Source organism: Gavia stellata, chromosome 21 (assembly GCF_030936135.1).
Source record: "Gavia stellata isolate bGavSte3 chromosome 21, bGavSte3.hap2, whole genome shotgun sequence".
Taxonomy (NCBI): domain Eukaryota; kingdom Metazoa; phylum Chordata; class Aves; order Gaviiformes; family Gaviidae; genus Gavia; species Gavia stellata.
This window is the reverse complement of record NC_082614.1, coordinates 9,828,546-9,838,919: the sequence shown is the minus strand read 5'-3', so window position 1 is coordinate 9,838,919 and position 10,374 is coordinate 9,828,546.

Sequence of the window (10,374 nt, the reverse complement as noted above, 5' to 3'; positions counted from 1 at the left end):
CTGCCCTGCTTCTGTAAAGCTCCTACAGAAATGCCTCTTGGTGCCTCTGCCAGGACCAGCTCCCGGGGGAGAGCCGGCAGCAGGCGGGAAGCGGCAGGCAGTGTCGTTGGGGGACCCAAGGCTGCTCCTCGGCCCCTCTGCCAGCCAGGCTCTTGGCCATGGGGCCGGGCACAGCGCAAAGCCCTCTGTGGCAAAGCAGGAAAAGCACACAGTTGCCTCCTGTAGAAAAAAGGGGTCACCTTGAGTTTCCCTCTCTGCTGTTTGCACTTTTAAACAGTCCCAATCATTCACAGGGCACAGCTATTTTCAGGACAGTGTGCTACAGTGTGATTTTACAGGGCATGATTCAATGGAAACCTCCCATTAAACCATTAAATATCCTTTAAAAAAAAGTAGAAACCAAAAAACCTGATGTGTAGCAGCTCCCTCTGCCGAGTAAAGCTGCTTCTGGTGTTCCACTGCACAGGTCTTGCTCTGCTCAGAGCAGCCCCATCCCAGCTCTGCCTGCCAGGCCGAGCAGGGGCTGCAGGGGCTGGGCGTTGTGCGTGGCCATCATGGGAGATGGGATTTTCTTTCGATTCACACGGCTTTTCTTCCTCTCCCTTCTCGGGTCAAGAAGACACGGCTTTTAGTCCTTGCTGGGGCGACACTGCATGAACGTCAGCATGTTACAGATTCTCTTGGAGAAGAGGCCAGGGAGGAGCACAGCATCTTGGGGAAGACACCCTCTCTCTTCTTTTTCCTCTTTTTTTTTTCTTTTTTTTGTCTGCTTCCACAACAGAACTATCCAAAAGCTGCACCTGAGGGATCAGAGGAGGCAGGGATGTGACTAGCACTGCTCCCACAGCTACTCCAGCTCAACCAAGGGGCCTGTTGTGGTGACAAGGACCAGTGGCCCTGCAGCCATGCTGACATGGTTACAGTGGTGCTGGGACCCACGCTAACAGGACGTCAAGTTAAATTAAGTTTATTTAACGTGGGGGGACTGTTATTTATAAATAAAGTCTGTGGAAAAGCTTTCAATACGTCCTTCTCTCCTTCAAATTATGCATTTTGATGATCAGAAATGGAGCAGGAATGAGGGTTCCGCTGCTGCCAGACAGCCCTCGGGGAGGATGGAGAAACGCTGCTGTCTCCCGCCGGCACGTGGCTTGCCTGGCCGATCCCCCAGCCGCTGGCAAAGCCACCCTGCCATTGCTGTCAGCTCCAGATGCAGCCGCAGGAGGCTCGACATCCCCCGGGATGAAAACGAGAGTCGGAGCATTTCCCATCGAGGTCACCAGTTCAGCGCGGGGCCAGCTGGGCTGGGGCATCAAGAGCAGATGTCCGTGGCACAGACACCATTATAGTGAGCGTGCTGGTGCTCAGCGTGCTGCATCGTTCTCCCATGGGGACACAGCAGTTCTGCATGGGTGAAGCAGTGTGGATCCATCAGTGGAAGGGTTTCGTGCTTTATAGACCCAAAGCAGAGCGCCCTGTGCCCAGCAGGGTGGGGGACTCCGCGGCACCCGGGGTGCGGGGCACTGCGAAGGCCACGAGGGCCCTGAGGTTCCCTCATGGTGCCTCTGCAGCCGCCCCTCCGAGCACCGTGTATTTGGAAATCCCCGGCCAGTTCCAACCGCGTTTGCAGATCGCTCGTAGGGTAGAGGCAATAGGTGCAAATCACAGCACGAACCTGGTACTTGGGGAACTTATTCACTTGGGTTTTCCTCCAAAGCCAGGCTGACTGCGTGTTTTTCTGGGTCTGGGGAGGATGGGCGCTGCCTCTGAGAGGGGCTGAGCGAGAGCACAGCCAGCTAACGGCAAGCATGTGCACAGACTGGGGGATGTCCCGCTGCCGGCGGCCGCGGACCCCTCTCCGCGGGCCCAGAGGAGCTCGGAGGCAGCGGGCGGGTCCCGGCGAGCGGCAGCGTGGCCGCAGGACAGCTGAGACAGCCGCTGGCCCCGCGCCCCGGCCCGGAGAGCTCTGCCTGCAGGGCCGGAGTCGTGCTTCCTGGCGGCTTACAAATAAGAATGTAACATAAACGCGGTCTCTGTACTCCAAGACATTGCTGATGCTCTGCTGCCGGGCTCCCTGGCATCGTCCCTCTGCCTGGATTCCTCCGGTCCTACCCTGAGTCCCCGGGCTGGCTCTCCTCCACAACAACATCCTTACTCTTAGCTGGAAAAGCCACCTCCACCCTCCGAAAAAATAACCTGAGCATCATATTCCTATTGCATATTGCCCAGCCTGGATATTTTCCGACTATTTCAATTCTCAGAGGATTTTGTGAGGTCATTTCAGAGTTGAAATATTTCTCTGTAATAGGAGGGACGGGAATTTAAAGGGGGGGCACTGGCCATCTGAACCCCCAAGTATTTAAAGCTGAAAACCTGAGTTTATGGCAGCTGTGCTTGCTGGGGCTGGCTCCAGGGCCCCCGTCAAGGTTTTTCCTGGCTCTCACTCTCACCCATCCCCAGGCTCAGCCAGCCCTTGAGGCCTTTTCTGTTTTGCTACCATAAAGAAAAACAGAAGGGAAAAAAAAAGAGTAAGGTGGGCAGGAGCAGTTTTCTGATGACAAAGCCATGGTAATGCCTAGATCTTAAAAAAATTAATAACAAGTCATCTCAGACAAGACCTGGGATTTAACGGTTTGAGAAACACAATAAAGTTATTAAGAGACTCATCTTTACTTGCAGATTCAAATCATAAGGCAGGTGTGCGTGCTACAAAAGGTTCCTGCCTCCCATAGACCCCTTATAGCTGAGGGGAAGACTCTCAGCCCTTACACCAAAAGGCTTTTCTAAAATAGGACTTTCTGATTTATTAAGAATGACATTTCTCTCCTCAGCCCCCAGTATAATGAGGAAATGCCCTTGCACAGCTGTGGGCCAGGAGAGCAGGTGGTGGGGATCAGCCCCATAGCTCACGTGGAGCTGCTCTGGATGATGCCCTATATCAGCAGGTGGGTACGTGCTCCTGAAACCTTTCTGCCTTGGTGCAGCAACTGGAAAGAGAGCTCTTCTTTTGCTTCTCAGATGGCAGTTTGGGAGAGGACAAATACCAGAGCTGCCTCCAGCCCTGCCACCTTGCTTTTTCCATCCCTTCTGCCTGGTGAGTGTGGTATATGAGCCGGGGCTGAGCCTGATGCTGCTGTAAGCAGCAGCAAGCCTGGGGATGTTTTCTCCAGGGGAAGGGGGCTTGTCCTGGCTCTCTGTGTCCCAGCAGTTCCTGGAAAGCTTGGTGCTGTTGATCACTTCCTTGCTTTTCTCTGAAACTTCTGGACGGGGGAGTTGGCTGGCCTTGTGGGGCTGGAACAGGGGAGGGACATAGGACAGCCAAAACCAGGGAGTACATAGCTGAGTAATAGTCTATAAGAAGACTAGGTTGGGCTAAGAATAGGAGAGGGTATTAAAGCTGGATGGTATGTGGAGGATTTCTGTAGGCATGTGCTAGGGCTGTAAATGGGGAAGCAGAGGGGCTGTCTCTAGATCTTCTGCAGTACAAGTGATTACTGACCTTGTGGCACTAACAAAATTACTACAAGAGCTGCCAGAGCAGTTTGCTGTCCTTCACTCAAGTTTCTGGTCCCTGGTTTAAAAAAACAAATCCCAAACCTCTGGGATTTATGATCCTGTCAGCAGTGAAACTCTAACTCAGCACTAAGTCGCCAGCTCTGGTGGGCTTATTTCTCAATGGTATGGCGGAATCTGGGTTTCCTTTTTTTTTTTAAGGGCTTTGAGCTTGACTGCACACCCAAATCAGTCAAATAAAATGAGACCCAGGCCTGGCTTTTGCTGGGACAGTGATCAGTCTGTTCCGAGCAGCTTTCAGCAAGCACGGCTTGGCAGGGGACAAGCGGCATTGACAACAGGGCTGTTTTGTTGAGGTGAGGACAAGGCTTCACAAGCTTCCCAAGGAACTGCATCAAGATTTATGGGTTGTGCTGCTTGGGTTGTGGCGGCTTGTCTTTGGGCTTCATGTGAGGAAACACGCGTCCTGGGGAGAGGCCTTCCCACCCCACCGCTGACAAGCCAAACTGAGCCAATGTGTTGTGCAGCTGGAAACACTGGGAGCAAGAGGGTCTCTCACTCTGGATCAAACATTTGGTCTGCTCTTTCTTGAAACAAGAGGAGGGTTTTGGGGAAAGCACAGGTGATGATTGCAGAAGCCTGTTTGGATGCAGGGCCCCTCCACTAAATTTTAAAAGGTGAAATGCCCTATTTTGCTTCCCACCCCAGCTGTACTGCAGAAATAGCCAAGCCAGGATGGCCCCTGGCACGTTCTCCCTGTGGAGTAGAGCAGGGAGCTTGGGGGTTACAGCGCAACTCAGTGATAATGTCTCCTTCCTCTTCCCAGCCTGAGAAATTGATGGTTATTCCGGATCTGAAGCTGGTTTTGTCTAGGGCATTAGAAAATTATGGTGCTGGGTGGTCTTCATGTGGAGATCGTCCGTTGTCAGCTGTCTTAAACCACCACAGCCATCTCATATCCTGCAACTCCTCCACTCCTGGGGATTCACCCTGTACTCCGTGTTTACTTGGATGCTAGCTATACACTGCAACCACCGGCTCCCGTGTGTCAGCGCTGTGGGATGGGTTTGCTTCTTTCTGAAGTCGCCAAGTAATGGAGTAACTGTGGCCAATGAGGACTTGTTGTGAGGAAGCAAGTGTGCTCCTGCCTCTGAGCAGAGCTCACCGGGAGGGGTTTCCACGCAAGCGGTGTTAACTCTTTGCCCTGCTTATTTGCATTGCTGTGCTTGAACTTATCTGAAATGTCATCATTAATGCTCAACCCAGGCTCCTAACTACTCTAATTTTCTGAGCATGCGGAAGCAAGGGGCTCAGTGTTTTACAGCGATTATCTGCTTTAACCCTCCCCTTTTCCACTGCTGTATTCATCCTCCCTTTTTCCTCACCTGCTGCCATGATGTTCTGCCTCCCCATCACAAAAATGCACAGGTCAGGCTGGAGATGATGGTTTCTTAGGAAAGAAGATCCTGGAGCTCTGTAAGTACCTGTGGTTAGAGAGCTCCTTGTACCTGTGTATAATGGATGACCACCACCCATTAGAGGATAGCAGATCATGAGGATTATAAATCCAATGTTATATTTGGTGGATCTCTGATAGTCTGACCTGGGAATATGAGGCTGAGAGAGAACAGGACTGTAATGACCTGGGAACACTTACGGAAGGGAGATTTGTGGGATGGGATTTGACAGTCTGTGGTGCTGCTTTAAAACATCTGTCCAGATGTGCCTGCTGGGCAGCAGCAGAGTTCCCAGGCTGCAATAAAAACGTGTGTAAGGAAAACATGAAGAATAGTGGAGTAATTTGGCTCTAATTCTGGATGCTCAGCTGGCTCTTTTTCCTGAGGTACCCCTGCACATGGGTGAATTCCTGCTTTTCCCAGCCCTCTGCATCAGAGGAGTGCAGATATTTGACTTCCCAGGGACGAGAGAGCATTTCTAGTGCCCAGCAAGAGACTGCACAGTGCTCCCATTCCCAGTCTCCCTCATATCCTCCTTTCTGTCATGGGGGATGTGGGAGGGGAACTCTGAGGTGTCCTTGTCATGTAAGTGAAGCTTGCAGTAGGTCTTGTCCAGAAACAGGACGTGGATCTTATTCTAGTCTCATAAGAAACACAATGCCTTGTATAGGTTGCTGAGTCCTCTCCTGAAAGCGAGGGGCCTGACTCGGAGGGAGTGGCTCGTCAGGAATGTACTTCCTTCATCTCTGTTGGTTCTGGAAGGCTTTCATGATCATGTACAACCAGGATAAACACGTGAGATCAGAAACCCCCTAAGCAAAAGCCATGCTCAGGCGAGTAGAGCTTTGCAGGGCCCATGCTAATCCTGTTTTGCAAAGCACATGCCAAACACTTGGCACCTCTTGCACTTGCAGGAATGAAGTCATGTCCCTACTGGCCTCCGGCTCCTTTGGGGGTACTGATGGGCCCTACTCTTCAAAGTTCTCCCTGAGAGCCTGCCAGGGGAGCAAGCTCACGGCTGCCCTAGGAAGCCTGTCTCTAAATAGCTTCATTCTGGCAGCATGAGGCAGTGGAGCCTGATTGTTATTCTTAACCTTGGGTCAAGCAAGGTAGCAGTGATGTAATGGAAGAACTTTGCTCTGCACGCTTTGTCACAGCAGCTCTGAAGTATGGCTCATCAATCAACTGCTCTATTGTGATCTGCATTGAAACTTGTGTCGTTCTGGTTATTGCTGCAAAGGGGGATGGCCCCAGTGCTTCCCTTCCACAGGCATAAGGCATTTCTCATTAGCAAAGTGAAACGCCCTTCTCTACGCTGCCAAAGGCAATCTGTTTATTCACTGTTGTCCACCCTGCTGAGAGCCAGTGCAGGCTTCCTTGACTCCCGCATTGCCGTAGGTGCAGGGCTTTGTGCTTTGCCCTCTTCTACCAGGCCCTTTGGTGTGGGCAGGATGAGGTGACTGTAGCTGTGTAAGCTGGCACCTCTACAGATCCTGGGTGAAGCCATTCAGGGATAATGTATCTCTCCTTCCATGAGTACTGAAGATTGATACAGGCTGACTCGGCAAGTGCTTGCCAGGAGATGTTGATCCCCTAGTAATGCCTGTCTCCTTGGGTCCCAACAGGAGGCTGCCAAGGGAAATGGGCTTGACAAATATCTAAAGGGGCTGCTTTACCAGCAACTAAGAACTATCCCTCTCTGCTGTGCTCCCAAAGCATAGGAAGTGCTCTAAGGCTATCCTGAGCCTTGCAAACACAATCAAGGTGTTGAGTTTTAATTTGACTCTGCTTCCTACTTGCTTGTCCCTGTCACTAAGGGTGAGCAAACAAATACTTGCCAACAGACTCCACCAAAAGGCATAGCTGTGTGACTGCCTGCCTGGCCTTGTAACGCACATGTGTTTATGGACACGCTATCTCCAGCCTTGTTTGGACAGGGCAGGTGTGCACAGGGAGCTCCTGGGGCTGTAATCGTTGCAGATAGCAGAGAGAAAGTGCAGTATTGTTCTCTGCCTGGTGTCAGGGCTCTTGCCTCACTTGAACCCGGCTTCTTCTGAAGCATGTTGGCATAGATGGATGTGAAGAGCTCTGATAAATGTTAAGAAATAATTCAAATGCGTATCAGTGAATATCCATCATAGCACCAAACGTTTCAAGGCTGATATTTTTGGGTTGCCGTTTCCAGTGCTGCAGTAGGAGACTGGTTTGTGCAGCTGCTGTGTCTGGTTGAGCCCATCTCTATGGGCAGAGCAGCAGAGGCAATGTTGCTATTGGACCTTCGTCTTCACTTCTTTCCTCTTGAAGCCACGAGTGCAGAGCAGGTTGGGTTTTTAACATCAGAACAAAAGCCTAAATGCAGTAGTTAGCAAACCATGCTGAATTAGGGCAGAGTGAGCTGTAGAAAAATTAGAAGTTAACACTAATCTTGCCTGTTACATTGATTGCAAGTTATGTCGCTAAGGGCTCATATTCTCCTTTCCACCTTAGCAGCCCCTTGTGATCACTGGTGAAATCCAGTGCCAGGAGGGAGAGTGGAGCAGCAGCCAGCTGGGGAGACGGTGCCTTCACTGGTGCTCCTCAGCTCAGTCCCTGTCCCCTGTGCAAGCGCAGGTCGTTGGTCACTAACCTCTGTGGTGGGTGTTTGACTCGAGGGCTTTCTTCTGAACCCTTTGCTCAGCACTCTTGGGCTTCCCTCCTTGGGCTGTGAGCCAGGGAATCGGGCTTATCAACCAAAGGGCTGTTTGTTTTTCCATAGGCTGTTTAAATTGCACCAGTGCTGTTGGTGAAACCAAGTCTGCTCCTGGCTTCTTGGTTTGCAGGTGGTGGAAGCCTCTGATCTCCTGCTCCTATGCTTTTGCGGATGGGGGAACACCTTCATGAGTTTCCACAGCACAAAACACAAGGCGATCATACTGTAACTACTTGTAAAGACAAACTAGCCCTACAACAGCAGTGCTGCGTATTTAGACTTGTAGCAGGTGTAAAAATGGGGGGCAGGGGGGAAACAACTGTGTGGTCATGCAGCTGGGGTCACTGAGCCTTCCAGGGGTCCTGCCCTCACTATGAAATAAGGACAGGGAAATGCCATTATTTTGAAGGGTGCTGTTTGTCTGGTTAATGCTTTGCTCTGGTCAAGTGGGATGTGATCAGCCTGGAGCAGTTTTGAGGAAGGTCCAGGTTTGGACCACCTGGATTTTTGCTCAGATCTGGAGTCTTTTTGTGGTTCATTCAGTTCTGCTCATAACCTCACAGGTGAAGGGTTTCCCACTGAAGTTTCTGCCCTGTGCTGCTCTTCATGATCAACACCCATCTTTGATCTATACCCTGATAAGGTTCCAGGAACCAGCTCACCCTGCCTTGATAAACTACCCGTGCTGGTGCTCCAGCCCTGCGCACATGTGCACAGCCTTGGGAACGGCATCTGCCTCTCCTCTATGCTGGATTCGGCTCATACCCAGCTCTGTCTCTACTGCTTCTCCCACCCTAGCAAAAACAAATGCAATCTGCTCACATGTATGCTGCAAGAGGCCTGCCAGGAACAAAGAGAAGTTCAAATATTTGTGTTGGGTTGTTACGCTTTCCATTCAGGCGATAAATGACAGGCTTCAGCAGAGTCTGTCGGTGCTGAGCACAGGATTTCCACCATACTGGCTCCAGCTTCACAACCTCACCAAGATGAAATACCTACAATTAACAGTTGGGTTTTAACTTGTAAAATGACTGACGGTGGTTGAAATATGGCCTTAAAAAAATTTTGAAAAAACTATCAGACTTTCCCTGTGTCAAATGGGAAGTGTCTGGTCTTTGTGTGCAGTTTCACACGGAACAGCATTTTCACCACGAACTCTGGAGCTCTGTTACTGATTTCTGTCCTAGTATCTAGGATGCAGACCGTCAGTCTGCAGGCAAATATTTCAGAGCTGACTTTCTTTGGAAAGTCCCAAGCTCAAGGCCACATGGAGACCTGAGTTTCTCTGGGACTGGAGTTCTTGTTTCCATTTGGCTTGAGCTGATCAAGGAGCCAAAGATGTTTGCTAACAAATTAATTCATGAATTTCAGATCACTACTTCTTAGTATCTGGGAAGCTGCTGTGCTTCAGCACTTGGTAAACCCAGGAACAGGGTGGTGAAACAGCCCCAGGTATGAACTAGCTCAGAAAAGGAGCTAGTTCACTGGTGTCACTGGGCCTGTTCAAAACTCAGGGGATAAAGAAAGGAAAGACATAATCCAGCCTTATGGGATTTCACATGCCAACGTCCCAGATCGGCATGCAAAGCATCCCAGGGAGTGCAACCATCCCATGCTCTGGCTACAGCAATACAGAAATGTTATGTAGGTTAAATTCTGTCTTAATACAAAAGGACAAGGTAAGCAGCCATCAGGGCAATGGCTGAGATTTTTTTTCTCTGTCATATTAAACAGATGTTGCACAAAGTACTCATGAATGAGTTGAACATCTGCAGTTAAAAATAATCTCAAGGAAGCCCATGCTGCTCTGTCTTGTGGGGTCTGCTTGGTTCTGTGCTACTTCAAGAGCAGGAATCCTTGACAGAGGAAGCAATAGTGGATGTTTCTGCCCTGGGGCAGAGTTTGTGCTCCACCTGGCTCAGTTCAGAGGGGTAGGTATGATGAGCTGATAGCACTTTCGCTGTACAATGACCTATGAATGTCTCTGGGTGTGTTCTTGGTAGGATATGCAAGCAGTTTTTGCCAATTCTTGCAAAAAATTATGTAATCTGTGGCAAGGTTTGATCTCTAACTGGATGGCATGTCTCAGTAGCCCAGGCCTGGAGATGTCCATGTGCTGCTCTTTGTGAATTCTACCTTTTTTCCCCACCTGCTTTGGTTTCTTTCTCTGTATTACTTTGGATCTCCCATCATGCCCAGTAATTCACAGCGCTGCCGACCTTCCCTAACATCAGTCTGCACTGGATAACTTCATGTGCCTGTCAAATTCTGATTGCCTTCTCAAGTTAATTTGCTATTTTCTATTAGTCCCACCATGAGTTTTCTGGCTCAGAGATTTCTTATCAGGAATTCATTAGCCCTGAAACTTAGAGGACTGACTCTTTGGGCTTAAATACTGTCTATAATTACCTTCTCTTTGTGCTGTACTTTGGAAGATATCTCTAGTGTTTCATTTTATACAGCAGGCAGAACTCCTCTAATATTATAACATGAAGTTAAATCATGTCTACTTCAGGTAACTGAAAAACTACCAAAAATCTCAAGAGCTTCAGAAAAAAACTAGTGTCAGAGATGAAGTTTTTTCTGGCTTCCTTTTTTGTCCTATTCATTATATGCAACAGAGACAAGAAGCACTGTTTCAGTCTTCTTCAGCTGCTGTCTGTATTTCCCAAAAGGATCCATTTTAGCAAGTTCTTTAAGCTCCCTCCGTCTTAC